The sequence below is a fragment of the Tamandua tetradactyla genome, chromosome 10 (assembly GCF_023851605.1).
Source record: "Tamandua tetradactyla isolate mTamTet1 chromosome 10, mTamTet1.pri, whole genome shotgun sequence".
Classification (NCBI taxonomy): domain Eukaryota; kingdom Metazoa; phylum Chordata; class Mammalia; order Pilosa; family Myrmecophagidae; genus Tamandua; species Tamandua tetradactyla.
In genome coordinates this window covers 77,447,429-77,468,045 of record NC_135336.1, presented here as the reverse complement: position 1 = coordinate 77,468,045, position 20,617 = coordinate 77,447,429, and the positions used below count along the sequence as shown (strand labels likewise).

The window sequence follows — 20,617 nt, the reverse complement described above, 5'->3', positions numbered from 1 at the left end:
CATTTGGCAATATTGAACCCTTTCCCATTAATCAGGAACAGAACGAGCCAATGAAACTTAAAACTGTTAATTATAGTGAATTATTCAAATTACAAGTTGCAAGAGGTATTTCTAGGTCAAAATATGTTCACCAATGTCTCATTACCCATTTTTATTCCAAAATAAAAAATAAAAGAAGCCCATAATCATAACCCAATATCTTCTGAATACTCAATAGATTTAATTTTATATATATCTGTGAATGCAATATATTTGCATACAGAATATTTAAAATTAGAATTGTAAGTGTTACACAACTACTGTCACTCAATTAGAATATTTAGCAATAAGAATTTGTAGTTAGCTCACTTTGCTCCTATCAGATTCAGAACCCCAACTCTGATCTGTTTGACTCCAAAGTTTATGTTCTTTCTGTATTTCATTTTGTATTTATTTTCAATTACTATTTTCTTTTTCCTGATATTGGGCATTGAGAGTTTTTAAATTCTTAATGCCAACAATTTTTGGTCAGTATTGTAGTTGCTTTTATTTCTTTAGACATATGCAACCTGAATTATGAAAAATGAGAACCTGGAATTGGTATTTAAATTTATTTATTCTTTTTTTTATTAATTAAAAAAAGAATTAACAAAACAATTAGAAATCATTCCATTCTACATGTACAATCAGTAATTCTTAATAACATCACATAGTTGCATATTCATCATTTCTGAATTTATTTATTCTTAATGCTAACTTGTTAGTCCATATTTTAGTTGTTTATATGTCTTAAGAAATACACTATTTGAGTATTTTATCTCCATTCCTGAGGGAATTAAAGTGTATGCACACACACACACACACACACAATCACATGTATATATTTATTGCATGTATAAAATTGAGGAAGTATTCTGTTCTCTTTAATTATAGATATCTTTAATTATAGATATTCATTTATTTTATATCCTAGTTCAAATTGAAGTAGATTATCTATCAATCTACTTCAATTTGAACTAGGATATAAAATAAATGAAATTCAACTCTGTAATGTCAAACTTAAATGCATTTTATTGTCACAGTGCCATATTGAAAATATTGCCTTCTTGGAACTTCAAGGTATATTCACATTACTGGTGTTCAAGTTGAGTGTCCTGTTGTTGAATAAACACTTTGCTGAAAAATTATAGAGAAGAAATTTCCACATTCTGTTAGAAAATTCTGCAAGTGGGCTTCAAATTCAAATTCATTATTTAGTAACTAACAGGTTTATGAACATTTTAGCAATAAAAAAGTTTAAACATGTTGAGTCAGTTTTAAAATTCAGTACATGTGCAACATCCATTTGTAAAAAAAAAATCCTAAATTTGTTTCTTCTCTTTTTAACTTTAATAGCCTTTTGGATGTTTATAAACATTATAAGGGCTCTCATGGAACACCATTCCATCTCAGATAATAATTTTAATAAAGTAGGGAAATAATCAGTGCTTCATTGTGCTCTACATGCAAGTATAGATGAAAACAAACTAAACCCAAGGAGGGAGTGTTTGCATCACACAAATAAGGAAAAGATCATTCTTATAATATGAAATATGTTTCTTTCTCAAAAATTACTTTAGTAAATTAGTAAAGTAATTGAAATAACAAAATTATACTTCTTTCATTCATCAAATATTTACTGAATACATGCAATATGATCCATGGTAAGTACTGTACATTTTTCAGTGATCAAATTGCCCTGTCCTTCTGTATTCTATGGAATAGAATGATAAAAGGGAAATAATAAATGTCCCTGAAAGGATTAAAGAAAATCAATGAGTTAAAATATTGGTAGTATGAGTCCCATCTAGAAAGTTATCTCATTTACAGAAATGTTTTTGTGTATTTTTTAATTATGATAAAAATTGATGGATATATGAAAAAAATGGGAAACAATATGCTCACAGTCCTATAAAAACTTGCCATTTTTATATAGTACCAGTTGGAAAACCTTTCATCTCTGACTATTATTCAAAGAAGTCACCTATTTTTTATGCACCAGGAAAAGCAGGGCCTGGCAGTTAACAATATTGCTTCCTTGTTAATTCACTTATAAAATTGGAAAAATTAAAAGCATGTATTTGTACAGGAAAACATAAAATCATTGTGTGCATATAGAAAGCTAAAAATAATTAATTTTAGAGTTGCCATGGAAGATATTTGATTAATATATTTTCAGTCAGAAGAAGGAAACCTATTAAAACCTTCCAGATGGAGTCTCACTATGAAGAAGGTGGCAAAATCAGCAATTTCTGCCAGGATAGTTGTCAAAAAGAGAACCCAATCCACTTCATGGTTTGCTGGTGTTGGGGTTGCCAACAGAAGAATGACTCAATGACTCACATAACATGGGCTGTGACAACATTCTACTACCATATAGAAGAGAGTAAATTTCACTGGTGGGCATCATTTTCCCAAAACCAGCAAGTCTTAATCTGTAGCTCGTGCAGGGAGATATTCTAATTCCAACAGCCCTCTCTTGTGTAGGTGTGTGATAATTGAAATTATCCAAACCCCTCCCTGCCAGGGATTTATATTGATATACCTGGGTGTGAACCAGATGCCATGATAAATGCCCAATTTAATCAGTCTACAATGAATATTCATACATGCTTGGGAAATTGGGGAGGGAATGGACCAGCAGGCTCCTTATCTACTAAGGGATGGTGTTCTTATCTCACCAGGCCAATAGATTTGATTCTGAGCACAGAATGAATGTGTGTATCTCAAGGAAACATGGCAGTCTGCACTAGAACTGTCCCTACCACAAACATCCACTTCACCATCTTTCCAAAATCTAGGATGACTCTCAACTCCCTATCACATAAAATATCTTATTTCTTAAAGAAACAGAAAATATGAAAAATGGGGGATTGTTAGGTAAGCTAGTAGATCAGAACTCATTGCCTTTTTCTGGTATGGTTTTGGTGGCAGGTTTAAGTTGAGAGATTTTACACACACACACACACACGTATTCAACACGGCCAAGAACTGTCTGAAATATTTCTTCAATATTCATTATGAGGGGTTTTCCAGAACATGATCACTTCTCTTTTATTTATCATCCATTTCGAAACTAGAACAGTGCTGTTTTCCTTTTTGTAGTTACAGACTATTACATTGTTTATCTACAGTTATTCTTGGAGCAGTCATAAACATTTGAAATAAAAAATAACAGCATAATTTTAGAAAATTTTTGTAATGGATTTTCAAGGATTTTTTTTTTTTAATGTGATCTTGATGCTAGTTCTTTTGCTTTTACTGAAGCTTGGGTTTACTTAAAGCATTTTTCCACGTTGTGGCAGATTTTTGGAGTACAGAGCTGACAATAAATGATATAAACTAAAATAGGGAGACTAATGAAACTGTTCCTTGAAAAGAGAGAACAAATTAATCTGGTTAGCACCTTCAGATTTTGAGTCCTTCTATTAATTGAACATTTTGATCATAACCTTCCAAGCCCAAAGATAATGACACAGATAAAACAAATTTGCTAGTAAACTTTTGTATATAGAACATTATTCTCTTATAGATGATTCACTAGAGATTGTTAAATAATAAAATGCCACTCAGTGAGCCCAAAGATTTTTCCGTTCTTTTGCATTTTAATTTTGATCTAAGATAATGGCAGAGGTATGAATAAAATTCATAAAATAGAATCTTATGCTAATTCTATATTTTTTGCATGTAATTAATCTCACAAAGGATTATAAATGATTACATGCAAAATAATTACAATAATAAAATAATTATACACAATTTCTTCAAAGAATGTACTTTGAATAAAATGAGTAATATTTACCCAAATATTATTTTTCTTTCGTAGGTGAAAGGAGGAAAGGAAAGGATGTAAAAGCTTTTTACATTTTTTTCAAAACTTTCTCTATAATTTACTTTTTCTGAATAACCAAATGTACCTGCTTGAGCACTGTTCAAAGGACTATGAGGTACAGCTGAATTTCACAAGAAATAAATGAGAAAAAAGTAAAAGAAGGCAATTTAGCGGACAGGAAAGAGAAGGGTACATAGCAATCTGAAGTATTTTTTTACCTTTTTTTAAAAAGTGGAAGAAAATTAAGCCTTCTACAAAAGAATATATTTGTTCCCTGGATTCACTCTACATCATTCTTTGATTTCACTCATCATTCCCTTCGTCCACTATTAATCAGCCAGATGCTGCCTTCACTCAAAGACAGAATTTTAGGTCTGTAACTTTCAGATACCCAGGCAGCTTTGTAATGTAATATTTTCAGCAGCACATGGATGCCAACTCTTCACTTTGTTTATTTTTCCCCCTTTTATCATCAGTGCAGCTTAGATGCTGATTTCAACCAGCAGAAATGCATATACCATGTGCTTAGTTGTGATAATGGCTATCAATGCTCAATTATATTCTAAATTCACAATGGAAAGAAATTATTAATGAATTGTGATATGTAACATCTGTAATAATTCAGTTCTGGCAATGTCATTGAATTTTATGACGAAGTTACTGGATTGAAAATCAGCCAGGCACTGCGTAGCAATTTGCACAGTTCCTTACCCAATACAATGGATGTTAGTTATTTTTTAACATTTGCATATGATTCCTTGCTTTGTTAGTTTGTTGTCTTCAGACAAGTTACTTATATTGTCTAGAACCTCAGTATCATCCTACATGAAAGGAAAATAAAAGAAATAGTTCATATGATTTCTAGAGTTTCCTGCATGTCTCTCATCCTGTATTTTCTGTTTCCATAACTGGATAAAGACACATACCTTAAAGGGTGTCACAAAATAGACATAAAATAAACATGCTGTATATATATATCAATATTTATTATGAAGGAATATGCTTTAATACTAATCTTAAAAGTTTATGAGCCAGGGCGGGCCATGGTTGCTCAGCAGGTAGAGTTCACTCCTACCATGTCAGAGACTCGGGTTCAATTCCCGGTGCCTACCCATGCAGATAAATAAATAAAATAAAATGAAATAAAATAAAATAAAAAGTTTATGGACCAAATTTATATAAATGATAATCTGGAGGATTATGGATAATAATCATATTAGAGATTTATCATAAGCACACTATATAATAGAATATCATTTTATTATTGACAATAATATGTAAAATAAAAAACCATAAGGAAACTTGCTCTGTCTTTACTGTTTCTTCAAATATTCCTTTTAATTAAAAAATGAGCTCAAATTTCCTCATTTCTTATAAAAGGTTCTAATGCAACTAATAAAATTAAGAGGTTTGCCACTGTATGATCAATCCTTAAATATATATATATTTATATAAAGAGTTTATTTGTTTGTGTTTTTTCTGATATTTATGCATTTTTTCAGAACTGGTTAAGTGTGGGAAATGCTATCTTTTTCATAATTTTTAAATGACAGTTGGCCCTAATGAAACAAATACTGTTAAAAACATACATTTAGTCTACAAATGCTTACAAGCACCTATATGAGCTTTTATCACTCCCCCGAAATGTTACAGTCATATTAGCAATATTTAGAATACTGTCATATTCTAAAGAAAAATAGATTGATTTTCATATCAAAAGGCCTGAGACAATAAAAAAAGGATGATATGAACCTAGAGTCCAAATTTTGCTTTAAAAATGAAAGTCTTTTTTATTAATAATGGATTTTCATTTATTTATGATATGTAAACCCATTGTTATTATTTTCCTTGATTTTTTTAATATGCTTGCCCTATCATTCTGAAACTTTGAGTCAATTCCACAGTATCCTTTCTGTTATCTCAGTTTGTGGACATCATTGAGCATAAAAGCAATACTGATAACTTGTTACAGATTCATGGAGCACCCACCCTGCATTGTTTATAATCCATTTAAATCAACCATTGTTAAAATATTATTACACATTCACATCAAATCTTCTAGATATTTTCTAAATGTTTAAAAAACTATCTCCTGTCAGTTTTTCTAATTTAACAGTTCACTTTATGTCATACTTCACTAACATTGAGGTCTTTCAATACAATTCCTTAACATTGTTTTAAGAATTTACTTCATTCTTCCAACAGATTTGAAAGGCATATCTTTATGAAGGAAATTTGCAAATTCTTGTAATCACTCCATAATCCCTAAATTTTCTCCCACTTAAAAGGATTTGTATATTTTTTTCTTGGACATAGTATTTAATATAAGTTAATTAAGAGAAATTGATAATGTTGTTCAAATCTATATCTTTACTGATTTTGTCCACTTGTGCAAACCATTATTGAGAAGAAATATAAAATTCTGTCAATTTTGCTTCAAGAATTTGGGAGTTTTATTATTTGGTGCATACATACACATAGTAATTAATTATTATTTTTTTTGTGGTGCATGTTCCAGGAATTGAACCCAGATCTCCTGCATCGAAGGTGAGCATTTTACCACTGAACCACCCGTGCACTACACATATAGTAGTTTTATATACTGTTGATCAATTGGACTTTTTACATTATGAAATATCTTTTACCCTTTTAAATTTTCCTATATATAGTCTTAAAGTCGATTTGGTCTAATATCAGTATAGAATACCAGCATTCTTACATATATATTTTTGCATGGAATTAATTTCCCACATTTTGATTTCAACTTATTTATGTTTTGAATTATAAGTTGCATTTTTCATGTGGATAACATGTAAGGTTTTGCTTTCTCTTCAGGTGTGAAAATATCAGCCTTTTAACTGGGGATTTTAGTCTATTTACATTTAACATAACTATTAACATTTTGGATTTAAGCTCACTTCCTGGCATTTTATTTCTATGTGTCCCATTTGCTGTTTTTATTTTTCATTACTTTTCTCCTTCCTTTTTATGTTGAACTAAATATTGTTAGTATTCCATTTTATGTCTAATAATGATTTTTTAGTTAAGCCTGTTTGAGTTATTTTTACGATGATTCCTTTAGGGATTTCAGTATGCACCTCTGATTTATTGAACTCTGTGTTCAAAAGATGAATATTTCATGAATATTTTAAGAACATCATTACAATGTATTTGTGATTACTGCCTCACCACTCTTTGTGTTTGTATTTTTTTAATTTAAGATCTTCAAACGCTACAAAATGCATATTTATTTTTCATAGTTAGTGCTAAACAGCCAACAGTCTCTAAGGAGATTGAATTATAGATAGGGAGATAGATAGATAGATAGATAGATAGATAGATAGATAGATAGAGAGAGAGAGAGAGAGAGAGAGAGAGAGAGAGAGAGAGAGAGAGAGAAAGAGAGAGAGAGAGAGAGAGAGAGATAAAGACAGATGGGTAGATCAGGGTTCCTTGACATTTTGGAACAAGGTTTTGGAACAAGCTAATTAAAGTATTTGGAGGTAGGAATCATGAGATAGGTGATGATAAAACTGCACATACTGAGATTAATTTGGGGAAGGTAGCAGAACAGGAAGCTCCCCACCAGAAAAATTACCAAAATGGCAGAAACCATCTGAATCAACTATTTTTTGAAACTCCAGGATCTAATAGAATACTGTGCAGCATCCAAGGAGGAGTAGAAAGTAGAAGCTGATAAATTGTGGCAAATACTTGTGAATACCACTCTCCATGCTGTGGGTGCTATTGTCTATCCCCCAGCATAACAGGAAGCAATGAGGCTCTCAACCCTGGGTCTTGGTGCAGCTTATAGTGCCAGGATGAGAAATAACAACTTAGATCACTTAGATCTAGGGATGAACAGTTCAATTGCTGATTACTGTTTTTAATCAGCTATCTCAGCTAACTGTGGACCAGGCTGTTCCAACCAACACCAGGAAAAAGCAGCAGAGCAGTCTCAAAGACAGCACTTTTCTCAAAACTATACAAAGCAATTAAATTAATGCATTTACGGAGCAAGTGCCAAATTGAGAAAATCCACTTGTGGGTCACTAGCCTGCTTCCAGCTGGGAATGACTAAACTAGAAAACTCTACTCCAACTTACCTCCACTTCCCAACCCCCACACCACCCAAAATTTGCCCTCCAGGCAAAAGCAGCTTGGAACAGCAAAAGTGACATAAGAAAAATTTGAGGCAAGTGGCTTAGGCGAAAGGTTTATCTACTTTAAATACTGCAGTGGAACACACAGAAATGGGATAAAATTTGTGTCCTAGGGTACAGAGGGGGCATTCAAATTCTTGAAAACAAGCAAATTATTCAAGCCACTAGAAAGCATAAGTCCAAGCCAAGAAAAGGTTTTGAAAAGAAAGGGCAGACCCTGCTCTTTTCTAATAATGATAATTTCCCAGGATAACTCACGTATTAGGCAAAAAAAATCTCAAAAAATTGAAGATAATGATATACAATATATCCTCTCTGACCATATGAAATGAAGTTAGAAGTCGATATCAGACATAGAACTGGAAAATTCATATATATGTGGAACTAAACAAGACACTCTTAAACAACCTATGTGTCAAAGAAGAAATCACAAGGGAAATTAGGAAATATAATGAGGCAAATAAAAACGAAAATAAAACATGCAGATTTGGGGGATGCAACATATGCAGTATTGAGATCGATATTTATAGCTTTAAAAATTTACATTAAAAAAGAAGAAATCTCTAAAATTGGAAGTCTAGACTCAAACATGGAGGATCTAGAAAAAGAAGGGCAAAATAACAAAAAATTGAGCAGAAAGAAGGAAATAGCAAAGTTTGAGTAGAGATAAATGAAATAGAGAATTTAAGAAGTCAATAGAGAAAAACAACAAAACAAAAATTGGTTCTTTGGGGTGAGCACTAAAGTTAACAAATCTTTTAACTGAGCAAGTTAAAAAGAGAGGATACAGATACCTAAAATCAAAAAATAAAAAAAGGGAACATTACTATCAATGCCACTAAAATAAAAAGAATTAAAAGAGAATACTTTCAACACCTCTATGTCAACATATTCAATAACCTAGAAGAAATCGAGGAATTCACAAACTATCTATGCTGACTCAAGAAGAAATAGAAGATATCAACAAACCAATAACTAGGAAAAAAGATTGAATCAGTAGTCAAAAACCTCCCAATGAAGGCAAGCCCAGGACCAAAAGAAGATTCAGAGAGCAATTTTGCCAAGGAAGCCAAGAAGAATTAACACCAATTCTGCTCAAACTATTCCAAAATTTGAGAGGAAAGAAGACTCTTTAACTCTTTCTTTAATACCAAACATCATCCTAATACCAAAGACAGATAAAGATATCATACAGGCAAGATTAATATAGGCCAAGATCTCTTATGAATGTGGAGTAAAGATCACCAATATCTCTGGTGAATGTAGATGCAAAAATCTTCAATGAAATATTAGCAAACCAAAGCCACTAGCACATTTCAAGACTTATACACCATGATCAGGTATGATTTATCCCAGATATTCAAGGTACATAAGAAAATCAGGAAATGTAATACACCACATTAAGAGAACTAAGGAAAGCTAAAAACACATGATCATCTCTATTGAAGCAGAAAATCATTAAAAATACCCAGAAGACCTTCTTGATAAAAAACTTAGAAAACTAATAATAGAAAGAAACTTCCTTAAAAAATAAATAATAAATAAAGGACAAAAATGAAAGACCCACAGCTGCCACCATCTAATGGTGAAGGACTGAAAGCTTTCCCACTAAGATCAGGAACAAGACAAGAATGTGCACTATCAGCACTGTTATTCAACATTGTGTCAGAAATTCTATCTATAACAATTAAGTAAGAAAAAGAAATAAAAGTTATCCACACTGGAATGAAAAAAGAAAAACTTTCCATACTTGCAGGTGACATGATCCTATATACAGGAAATTCTGAAAAGTCCACAACAAGGCTCATAGGGCAATAAATGTTTTCAGCAAATTGACTGGGTCTAAGATCAACATCCAAATAGCAGTTTTGGATACTAGTTCTATATACTAGTAATGAATAATATGAAGGCAAATCTAAGAAAAATTTCATTTATAGTAGCGTATAAAAGAATAAAATATCCAGTAATATATTTATCTAAGAATGTTAAGGAATCATACAGAGAAAACTACAGAACATTGCTAAAAGAAATGAAAGACCTACATGGGTGGAAGATCATGGATTGGAAGACTAAATATTAGTAGGATATCAATTCCACCCAGTGCAATTTGCAGATCCAATGCAATCCCAGTAAAGACTTCAAAAGCTTTCTTTGAAAAAATGACAATGCTAATGAAGCTTTTATATAAGGAAGGGGGCCTCAAATGGCCAAAACCTTTTGAAAAACAAGAAGAAAGTTGGAGGACTCATGCTTCTAGATTTTAAAATGTATTACAAAGCCACAGTCATCAAAGCATCATGGTATTAGCAGGAGGACACACATATAGATCAATGGAACTGAATTGAGAATTCAGAAGCTGGTCCTCTCATTTATGGCCAACTGATTTTCAACAAGGGTGCCAAGTCTGCTCAATGCAGAAAAAAATAATCTCTTCAACAAATGGTACTGGGAATAATGGATGTCCACATGCCCTCTATGAAAATCATCAAACAGTGAATCAAATATCTAAATATAATGTTCTAGTTTGCTAGCTGCTGGAATGCAGTATACCAGAAATTGAATGGCTTTTAAAAAGGGAAATTTAATAAGTTGCTAGTTTACACTATTAAGGCTGAGAAAATGTCCCAATTACAACAAGCCTATAGAAATGTCCAATCAAAGGCATCCAGGAAAAGATACCTTGGTTCAAGAAGGCTGATGAAGTTCAGGGTTTCTCTCTCAAGTGAGAAGGTACATGATGAACACAGTCAGAGTTTTTATCATCTTGAAAGGGACATGGTGAACACAGTCAGGGTTCTTTTCTCATCTGGAAGGGCACAGAAAAACATGGCATCATCTGCTAGCTTCTTCTCCTGGCTTCCTGTTTCATGAAGCTCCCCGGGAGACATTTTCCTTCTTCATCTCCAAAGGTTGCTGGCTGGTGGACTCTGTTTCTAGTGGCTATGTCGCTGTGCTCTGCTGTCTCTGAATCTCTCATTCTCTAAAATGTTTCCTCTTTTATAGGTCTTCAGAAATTAACCAAGACCTACTCAAATGGGTGGAGACACGCCTCCACCTAATTCAGTTTAACAACCACTCTTTATTAAATCACATCTCCAGGTAGATGGTCTAATTGCAGTTTCAGACATACAATACCGGATAAGAATTAGAAGAAACAGCTGCCTTTACAAAATGGGTTTAGGATTAAAACATGGCTTTTCTAGGTCACATGCATCATTTCAAACCAGCACATATAAGAACCAGAAATACAATACTCCTTGAAGGATACATAGAGAAGCATCTTCAGGACCTTGGAGGAAATATTTCATAGAATTTATGTCCAAAGACAAGCAACAAAAGTAAAACAGGTAAATGAGAAGTTATCAAATGTAAAAACTTTTGTGCATCAAAGGATAATAACATGAAAGTAAAATGACAGCGTTTACAATGGAAGAAACTTTTGGAAGCCACATAACCAACAGAGGTTTAATATCAAGAATATTTAGAGACATACTACAACTGAACAACAAAAAGACCAACAATGCAAGTTAAAATTAGGCAAAAATAAAATTTCTGCAAAGAAAATACACAAAAAGCCAAAGAGCCTATGAAAATATGCCCATCACATTTAGCCATTAGGGAAATACAAATCAAAATCATGAAATATCATTTCAGACCCGTTAATAAATGGCTATTTATTTTTTTAAGGGAAAATTGCAAGCATGAGAGAGGATGTGGCGAAATAAGCATGCTCTTTCATTGTTCGTGGGAAAGTAAAATGGTGTAGCCACTATGGAAGACAATTTGATAGTTGCTCAGAAAGTTAAATGTGGAATTTCCATATGAACAGGCAATCCATTTCTAGGTATATACTCAAAATAATTGAAAGCAGGATTCATAGAGATATTTGCACACTAATGTTCATAATAGCATTATTCACAATTTCTAAAGGATGGAAGCAACCCAGGTGTCCAGCAACCAACAAATAGATAAACCAAATGTGGCATATACACACAAGGGAATATTATTCAGCTATAAAAAGAAATGCCATTTTGAAATATGCAACCTTAAAGACATCGGGTTGAATGCAGCAGACAGATATAAAAGGATGAATATTGTGTGATCTCATGGGTGTGAAATGATTAGAATAAGCAAATTCATAGAGTCGGAAACTAGAATTTAGGTTGTCAGGGTCTGGGAAGGGGTAGAGAATGGGAAATTAATGCTTAAGTTGTGCAGAATTTCTATTTGGGATGATGGAAAAGTTTTGATAATGGATGACGGTGATGCTAACACAACATTGTGAATGTAACTAACAGCACTGAAATGTATATTTGAATATTGTTAAAAGGTGGAATTTTAGGACAAACACTTTACTGAAATAAAAATATTTTAAAAATACTAAGGGTCAGGCAATGGTGGCACAGTGGCAAAGTTCTCACTTACTGTGCCAGAGACCTGGGTTTGATTCCTGGTGCCTCCCCATGTCAAAAAATAAACCAAATCATTTATGACTGTATAATACAAACGGTGAACCCTAAAGTAAACCATGGGGTATGTTTAATAATATAATTACGTAAATGTGCTTTCATCAAGTGTAACAGATGTACCACAATAATGCAAAGTGTTAAATATAGGGAGGGGGTATATGGGAATTCTGTGTTATATGCATCAATTTTCTGTAATCCTACAGGTTGCTAATAAAATTTAAAAGGAGAGGAAAATGGTACATATTCATATCTTTCTTATATGGTGATTTTTTTCTTTTCACCCTTTCTGGTTTTTGAAGAACAAGAGCTTTATTTAATTGCCTGCACTAGAAGAGAGAAATTATAATTATACTGCTGAATTTGACTGTGTATTATAAATGGAACTTGGAGATGGAACACAGCCACCACTTATGTTTTTAATTGAAGGCTAATTTTGAAAGTGAAACTTCAAAATTATGGAGAGGCAGGGATATCCTTACAATTTTTTTTTTTTACCTGCCACATCCTGTGACATCACTCTGCTAATTAAGTGAAGGAAAAAATCTTGGCATGGGCCATGTTTTTGCCTGTTCAATGGGTAGGTGGTAGGACTTTTAACAAGAATATACCACTCTGAGAAGAAGAATATGGATCGAAATCATTAGAAAATGAAATAATGAGGATATGATAGAAACTGAGAAAAGTGCACAGTGTATATCATGCTGCCTGTGAATGAAGTGGTAACCCTTGAACAGAAGAGTATCTAGATAAAAAGTAATAATATCACAAATATTTCTCTTAGATAAAACACCAATGAATGGCTGATGCTTAGAGGGGTTACCTGATCTATTTTGTTGGAGAAGTGAAATTGGATTTTTACTGATTTATGGGCCCTGCCTAATGCTATACCTATACAATCTAGAGAAAAGCTGTGAAACAACACCTTTTTATGACTGAACTGTCTGGTAACCAGTAGGAACTACCATTGGGTTCATGATTAATAGTATTTATCTATAAGCTTTGACTCTCACAAGATAGATGTTGTGAAACAGACGGAGGAATAGCTATGAATTAAGGTTTTCCAATACAGTTACCCAGATCTGATGGGAAACAGATTGGGGCAACCTGCCCAGCATATTAAAGATTACTTTGCTCTTTTGACTGTGACAAATGTGCATATGGATTGGATGATGCCAAGAAAAGTGGCAAGAGTACTTGAATAGGTTCAAGGGGAATGGGCAGGTGAATGATAAGGGGTCACATATCCTTTGGGGATTGAAGCCTTGTGACACTCTAAATGTATTTAGGGGTAGAATAAGCCAGCTGAGTTTCATGGAAGCAAAAAATACCAAGAGGTGCAAACAATTTACCAAAATTGTATCAAAGTCACAAACATAAATAGTGTCCTAATATATGGCAGTAATATATGTTTTAGTTCCATCAGCAGTGACCCTGCCAGGCTATACATGACTTTGGTAGATTTTTCAACTTATCAAATTGAGCTCTTTATGACAAATGTAATTATCCAAGTGTCTTTGGGCTTTCTTTAAAATGAAAACAATGATAGGCGAATATATATATATATACGATCTCTTTTCTCTAGATGATGATCTTGGCATCGTTTCCCTCACTTCTCTCAATGGAGATAGGGCATTTAGTATTACTGTTTTGTTTCAGGAGGATATTTTAGAAAGACTATTTTGGAAAGCAATCCTTTTAGCCTAAACCAATAAACTACAATGAAGACAAATTAAGTCCTTCAGGAAATGCATTAGGCTCATACTTACAGAACATTTAAAACACTCAATTTATAGGAAAGTAGCCATAAGGAAGAGTCTACATTCACATTCCTCTCCTCAAATACAAAATTAAAATGCAAAGTGATTGAAATTAGATAATGAGGCAATCTTTAAATACAAAAATAACTAGAAGGGAAAAAGATGACTTTTATTGAGCTCTCAGCTTTATTTTCTTGGTGGCATGGGAAAGTGCATTGGTGGCTTCTGGTTCTCACGGTAAGCCGCTAGGTATTCATCTACAATGAACTAGAGGAAGCTGCCTTGGGTTAGTTTTCATGTGCTGTGTTAAAGCCAATGCAGTTTTAAACTAACTGCCTGAGGATCCTTGTTTAATTAATGTATTTTCCTTTAGGTCATGAGAAATCCTGAGATACATTAACCTAACTAGGAGAAAGAGTGAGGAGGGGATATACAAAGAAAGAGAAAAATTTTGAAAAATTCATGAGCAAGAAAACTTGGATAAATGAAAGAACATTGATATATTACTATAGTTTCTCCTATCAATAACTTCAAGGGTATTTGGCTATTCTGTAAAAGGTCGATTGCATATGTGTTTTATTATATATTAATGCTATTGTATTTATATTTACTGGATATTTATTCTTTTATAAATTATGCTTTACTCAAAATGGTATTTTTATTTTATAAAATTACATATTAGTTTTCATCTAAAATGTTATTCCTTTTGTCTAAATGTCATATTTGATAACTTAAAGCTCTCCTTTTATTCTGTATATTAAAGAAACTGTTTAACGATATATTGGATGAATTTTAGGACAAATATTCTAAATGATTACTTATAGAAGATATTATAATTACACAAGATATTAATTTCTTATACATGCAAATTTAGATACATCGATCTAGTATAATATATTTTCTTTCATATGCATAATTTGAACATAATGAATTACTTTCATATAGCCTATTTGATCTCAGATTCCATGTAAATTTTTTATTTTACATAAATCGTCAGGCACATTTTTTAAGAGAGCAAACAGGCATCCCCTTGTTTCAATTTGCTAAAGCTGCTGGAATGAAATATACCAGAAATGGGTTGGCTTTTACAATAGGGATTTATTAGTTTATAAATTTACAGTTCTAAGGCCATGAAAATGTCCCAATTAAGGCATCAGCAGGGTGATACCTTCCCTGAAGAAAGGCCACCAACATCTGGGGTTCCCTGGTCAGAGAGCAAGTTGCAAAGCTGAAATCTGCTAGTTCTTCACTCCTGAGTTTTATTGCTTTCAACATCTCCTTCCAGTGGCCTCTGCTCTGGGTCCTTTCTTAGCATCTCTTGGTCTTTTCTCTCTCTGTTCTCACTGTTTTTTTTTTTTTTTTCCTCTAAAGCGTTCTTGTTTTGTTTTGTTTTGTTTTGTTTTTCAGCCTTTTCTCCTCTCAGAAAGGCCTCTAGTAAAGGAATAAGAACCACCTTGAATTGGGTGGGTAACATCTCAATTGAAACAACCTAATCAAAAGGTCTTACCCACAAAAGGTCCGCACCCACAGGAGTGGATTAAAAAGGACAGTATATATTTCCACTCCATAATATTCCAGTTTATGCAGATAAGGATGTGTTCCACATGGTAGTTGAAGTACCACAATGGTCTAATGCAAAAATGGAGATTCCTACAAAGGACCCTTTAAACCCAATTAAACAGGATGTGAAACTCCATTATGTTGCCAATTTGTTCCCTTATAAAGGATTTACCTGGAATTATGGTGCTATACCTCAGATTTGGGAAGACCCAGGACACAATGACAAACACACAGGCTGTTGTGGTGACAATGACCCAATCGATGTATGTGAAATTGGAAGCAAGGTATATGCAAGAGGTGAAATAATTGGGGTGAAAGTTTTGGGCATTTTGGCTATGATTGACAAAGGGGAAACTGACTGGAAAGTCATTGCCATTAATGTGGATAATCCTGATGCAGCCAATTATAATGATATTAATGATGTCAAATGGCTGAAACTTGGCTATCTAGAAGCCACTGTGGACTGGTTTAGAAGGTACAAGGTTCCTGATGGAAAGCCAGAGAATGAATTTGCTTTCAAGGCAGAATTGAAAGATAAGGACTTTGCAGTTGATGATATTAAACACACTCATGACCATTGGAGAGCATTAGTGAGTAAGAAAACTGATGGAAAAGGAATCAGTTGCATGAATACAACAGTGTCTGACAGCCCGTTCAAGTGTGAGCCCAATGCTGCCAAAGCCATTGTGGATACTTTACCACCCCATTGTGAATCTGCCTGCACACTCCCAACAGGTGTGTATAAATGGGTTCATCACCAGAAAAACTAATGAAATGTCTCTGGAAAACAAACTGATACTGCTGCATCCTTTTCATCGGAAGTATTAGTTGCAAAAGTAGTAGCTTTACAAAGCTTTAAATTTAGAGAACTAATCTTATTAAAGCAAATTCTGCTGTTACCAATCCCATATATTTGGAATGCTGTCAGTCTAAAAACATTGTTCATAGCTCAACTAAGATAACTCTATTACATGCTTATATATCAAAGCAAATGTTGTAATTTGGAAGTCATTTGTGAATAGATGTGCAAGATAAACACATACTAGATGTATATGTGCACCATGTATTAGAAATAAAATTATTTTGCTGTCAAAAAAAAAGAACATGGAGTCTTCTGTGGTCTATAACAGCTGCAAACCAGTATATAACCAAATTTTTGAAGATAGGTGTAACATTTCACATATATATTTAACAATTGACCCATCCCAAATATATATATATATGCATATATAAATCATTCCTACAAATCTATATGAGAAAAATAGACCAATATCACACCTTTCTCCAATATAAGTCAAAATACTTGAATAGGCATTTAAGGAAAAAGAATATCAGAATGGTCAGTGAAAAATGAAAATGTATTCAGTGTAGTCCCAAGGAAATAAAATTGAAACTACAATGATGTACCAGCAATGCACACACAAAAATGAGTAAAAATGAAAGCATTGATAATATTAATGATATGGAACAATTAAATTCCTAAGATGCTACTGGTGGGGAGATAAATTTTTACAATTGTTGGAAACAATTTGGCAATATCTGCTGAATGTGTGTATACATATATTCAGCATTTTTTCTCCTATCTATAGACCCAACAGTAATACATATATATTATTCACTAAAGGACATATTAATAGAAGCATTGAGTCATTCCCTTTCAAAAGCATGTTCAAATCCTTACCCCTGGTCCTGTGGATGAGAATTTATTTGTAAATGGGAAATTTGAAGATCTTATAAAGAAGAGGCCACACTGAATCTTGGTGGGTCTTAATTCAAAATGATTGGAGTACTTATAAGCAAAATATGGACATAGCAGGATGAGTGAGTAGGAGACAGAAGGAGACAGTTAATTAACTTTGACAGACAAGCACCAAAATTCTAAAAACTTTGGAGAAAGCGTGGCTTGCCTATACATTGATTTTGGATTTCTAGCCTCCAAGACTGTGAGACAATAAGTTCCTCTTGTTTATGCCAATCAGTCTGTGGTATTTGTGCTACGTGTTATAGCAGCCCTGGCAAAGCAAAATAGGCACTATTCAAAATAGGCCCAAACTGGTATTTAACCAAATACACATCAGCAGTAGAAGGAATGATCCAATTGTGACATATTTACACAATGAAATTCTATTTAGCAATGAGAAAGAGCTAGCTATAACTACAAGTAATGAATATATATGAATCTAATAAAAATATAATATTGAATAAAAGAAGCTAGATACAAAAGAGTATATGCTGTATAATGCTATTTACATACAATCCAAGAGCAGGCAATGTTAGGTTACGGCATTAGCTAATAGAAATTTACTATAGAAATTAAGATAATGGTTACTTCTGGGTGGGGTAGAGAATTATAAAGGGGCCCAAGCGGCAGGTTTGGAGGTTTGTTCTGATGGTATTGTGAAGTGTCAGTTTAGCTGGCTTAAATTATGTTTATCAGAATTCCCTTTCTTTTGTGTTTCTGCTTAGGATGGACCAAAAAGAGATATTTTGATTTACATTTCGAGGCAGAAGTGAAGCTGCAGCTATTTTTCTTTTTATGCTCAGAAATTCAGGCAGGTGCTTCTGCTGCTCATGTAAGTTTTTATTTATCTTCTCCTTTCTGTGGGGTAACAACTGGGCCTGCAGCAGCTCCATGTCCCCCCCTCCTTCCTTTTACCAGTCTGACATTTGGGTCTATGAGGAAGAGTGTCAGCTTTTCCTGTGGGATGCCACAGCATGGAGGTTGGAGGGAAAGAAAACTGACACACCTTTCAATCTTTGTGGGTTCCTGCTCAGGCTTGTTGGTTAGAGCCTATCTCAGGTCTCGCTCACTTTAAATTCATCTTTTCTTCCTGACTACTTGCTCTAGCATTAACGTAAAAACCAAAAACTTTCAGAAATTGCTTAACTGCTGCTAATTATGGAAGATCACATTCCTCTAACAAAACACTTAGTATTCTGAACCTTGACTGATGCACAAGTCACGTTTTGTTTCTTGACGTGTTTGAACACGGGTGTGTTCAGTTTTTGAAAATTATGTTATATAATTATGATTTGCATTCTTTTCTCTATGTTTATTTTCCTTGAACAATTTATTATTTGAAAGTTTTAAACACTTGCTAAAGACAAAATGCCAGCTTTAAAAATTATTCCCTTGCATAAAACTAAGGAAAATACATCCGAAAAATTGTTGTCATCAACTACACTTTAGCTGTAAGAGCTATATTATATTTATTAAAAAACGCTTTCTCTCTCATGTATATATGTCTTTATAATTACATACATCTTCATCGAATAAAATTACTGAAGTCATTGTATGTAGAATATATCTGTTATAACTAATTTTCAGAATTTACATTTACAATTTAGTAATGGAGTTGGCTTGCAATTATTAAATGGACAATTAAAAAAAATGACTTCTCAGATAACCAACTTCTCAAGGTGATCTTTAGATTAGCAATAGAGAATGTAAACGCTTTCAGGGCATTGGTATTATTCCAAGGGTCTCAGTACCAAAGGACAAAAACAGCAAGAGCAAATAGAGAAAGAAAACTGGGGAAGAGCCAGGATGGGGCTAAAAAGTAACCTCATCAAGTTGGCAGAGCTGGCCTGTGATGTGGGCGGTAAATTTCTAAAATGTCCTGACAGCCTAAAAGGTTTCCTTTAAGAAATAATTGTCATGGTGACCCAATCTATGTGTTTATTTTTTAAAAAGTTTTCAGGATATAGTGAATGGTTCAAATAAAATAAATAAGTTGGAGTGATAGTGAGTTAGGAAGGAAAGGAAATGTTGGAAGGAAAGAAAATGTAGGAAGGAGAAGGAAAGGAGCTAATAATAATATTAGCCAGAGGATATTTTGTCAATTCAGAGAATGATCAGTCAGTGGATAGGACGGGAGGCTTGAAAACATGACCTAGCTGGCTAGAAAAAAGTTTGAGCAGGAAGCATATATTTTCTTACGTTTCTACCATGTGTCATTAAGTGCTTCCAATTTCCTTATAAATGATATTCTTCTCCCTACCCACTCACCCCTTACACACATCCATTTCACGTTATAGCTGTGGAAACAGTGGCTCAGATACATTAAATAATCAGTAGAAAATGTTCTGGGTCAAGAAATGGAGCTAATTCTAATTCTAAGTCTAGAGTTTAGTTTAACGTGGCTTCAGAGATCATGTTCTTTACAGCACATTGCTTTCATGACTCAAAGTTTCAAAGCTAGTATTTGCATAGTGTATTAGAAAGAAAACCCAAGCAAAGTCTGTTCTATGAGCTGGATCAGCTACTACTCTTAGAAAAAATATGTTATGGCCTAATTAAAAAACAAAAAAAAGCAGCACCTGTGGCTTCTGTTTTTCTTCTTAATCTGATCTGATGTTGCCAACAAAAGACAGCCTACATTGTATCTGATCAAGGAAAATCTCAGAAATTAACCAGTAGTAGTGTCTTTTTGTATGTTTAATAATTTTGAAATCTGCATACCTCTTGTCATCGTGCATAATGGAAAATATATATTTCTTATAGTAAAATTTTATCCAGTCAGCATTAAAGCATGCTTCAAATTGTGAAAGCTAATTTTACATTCAATTCTCCCGGTTGGTGCAAATGATTCATAAGTTAATTTCTTGTACTTCATTTTATCATCTCTCAACTACATTGATTATGTTTCCTTTACATTTTTGCAGAGCTGATTTTTCAGTGCACAATTTTCTTTTTAAGTACAATAGTTGTTTCAGGGTAAATTATCATTAAGATATCGAACTTCATTGATTAACCAATTTTCCTCTGTTGTTTTAGAACTGTCTAAATTCAGAGTTAATCTCTTTGAAGTTGTGCAT

At 33.2% G+C, this 20,617-nt stretch overlaps 1 pseudogene; it reads left to right on the top strand.

The window, feature by feature from the left end:
* Positions 1-16,569, top strand: part of LOC143647702 (inorganic pyrophosphatase pseudogene) — a 29,234-nt pseudogene extending 12,665 nt beyond the window's left edge.
* The last annotated feature ends 4,048 nt before the right edge of the window (positions 16,570-20,617 follow it).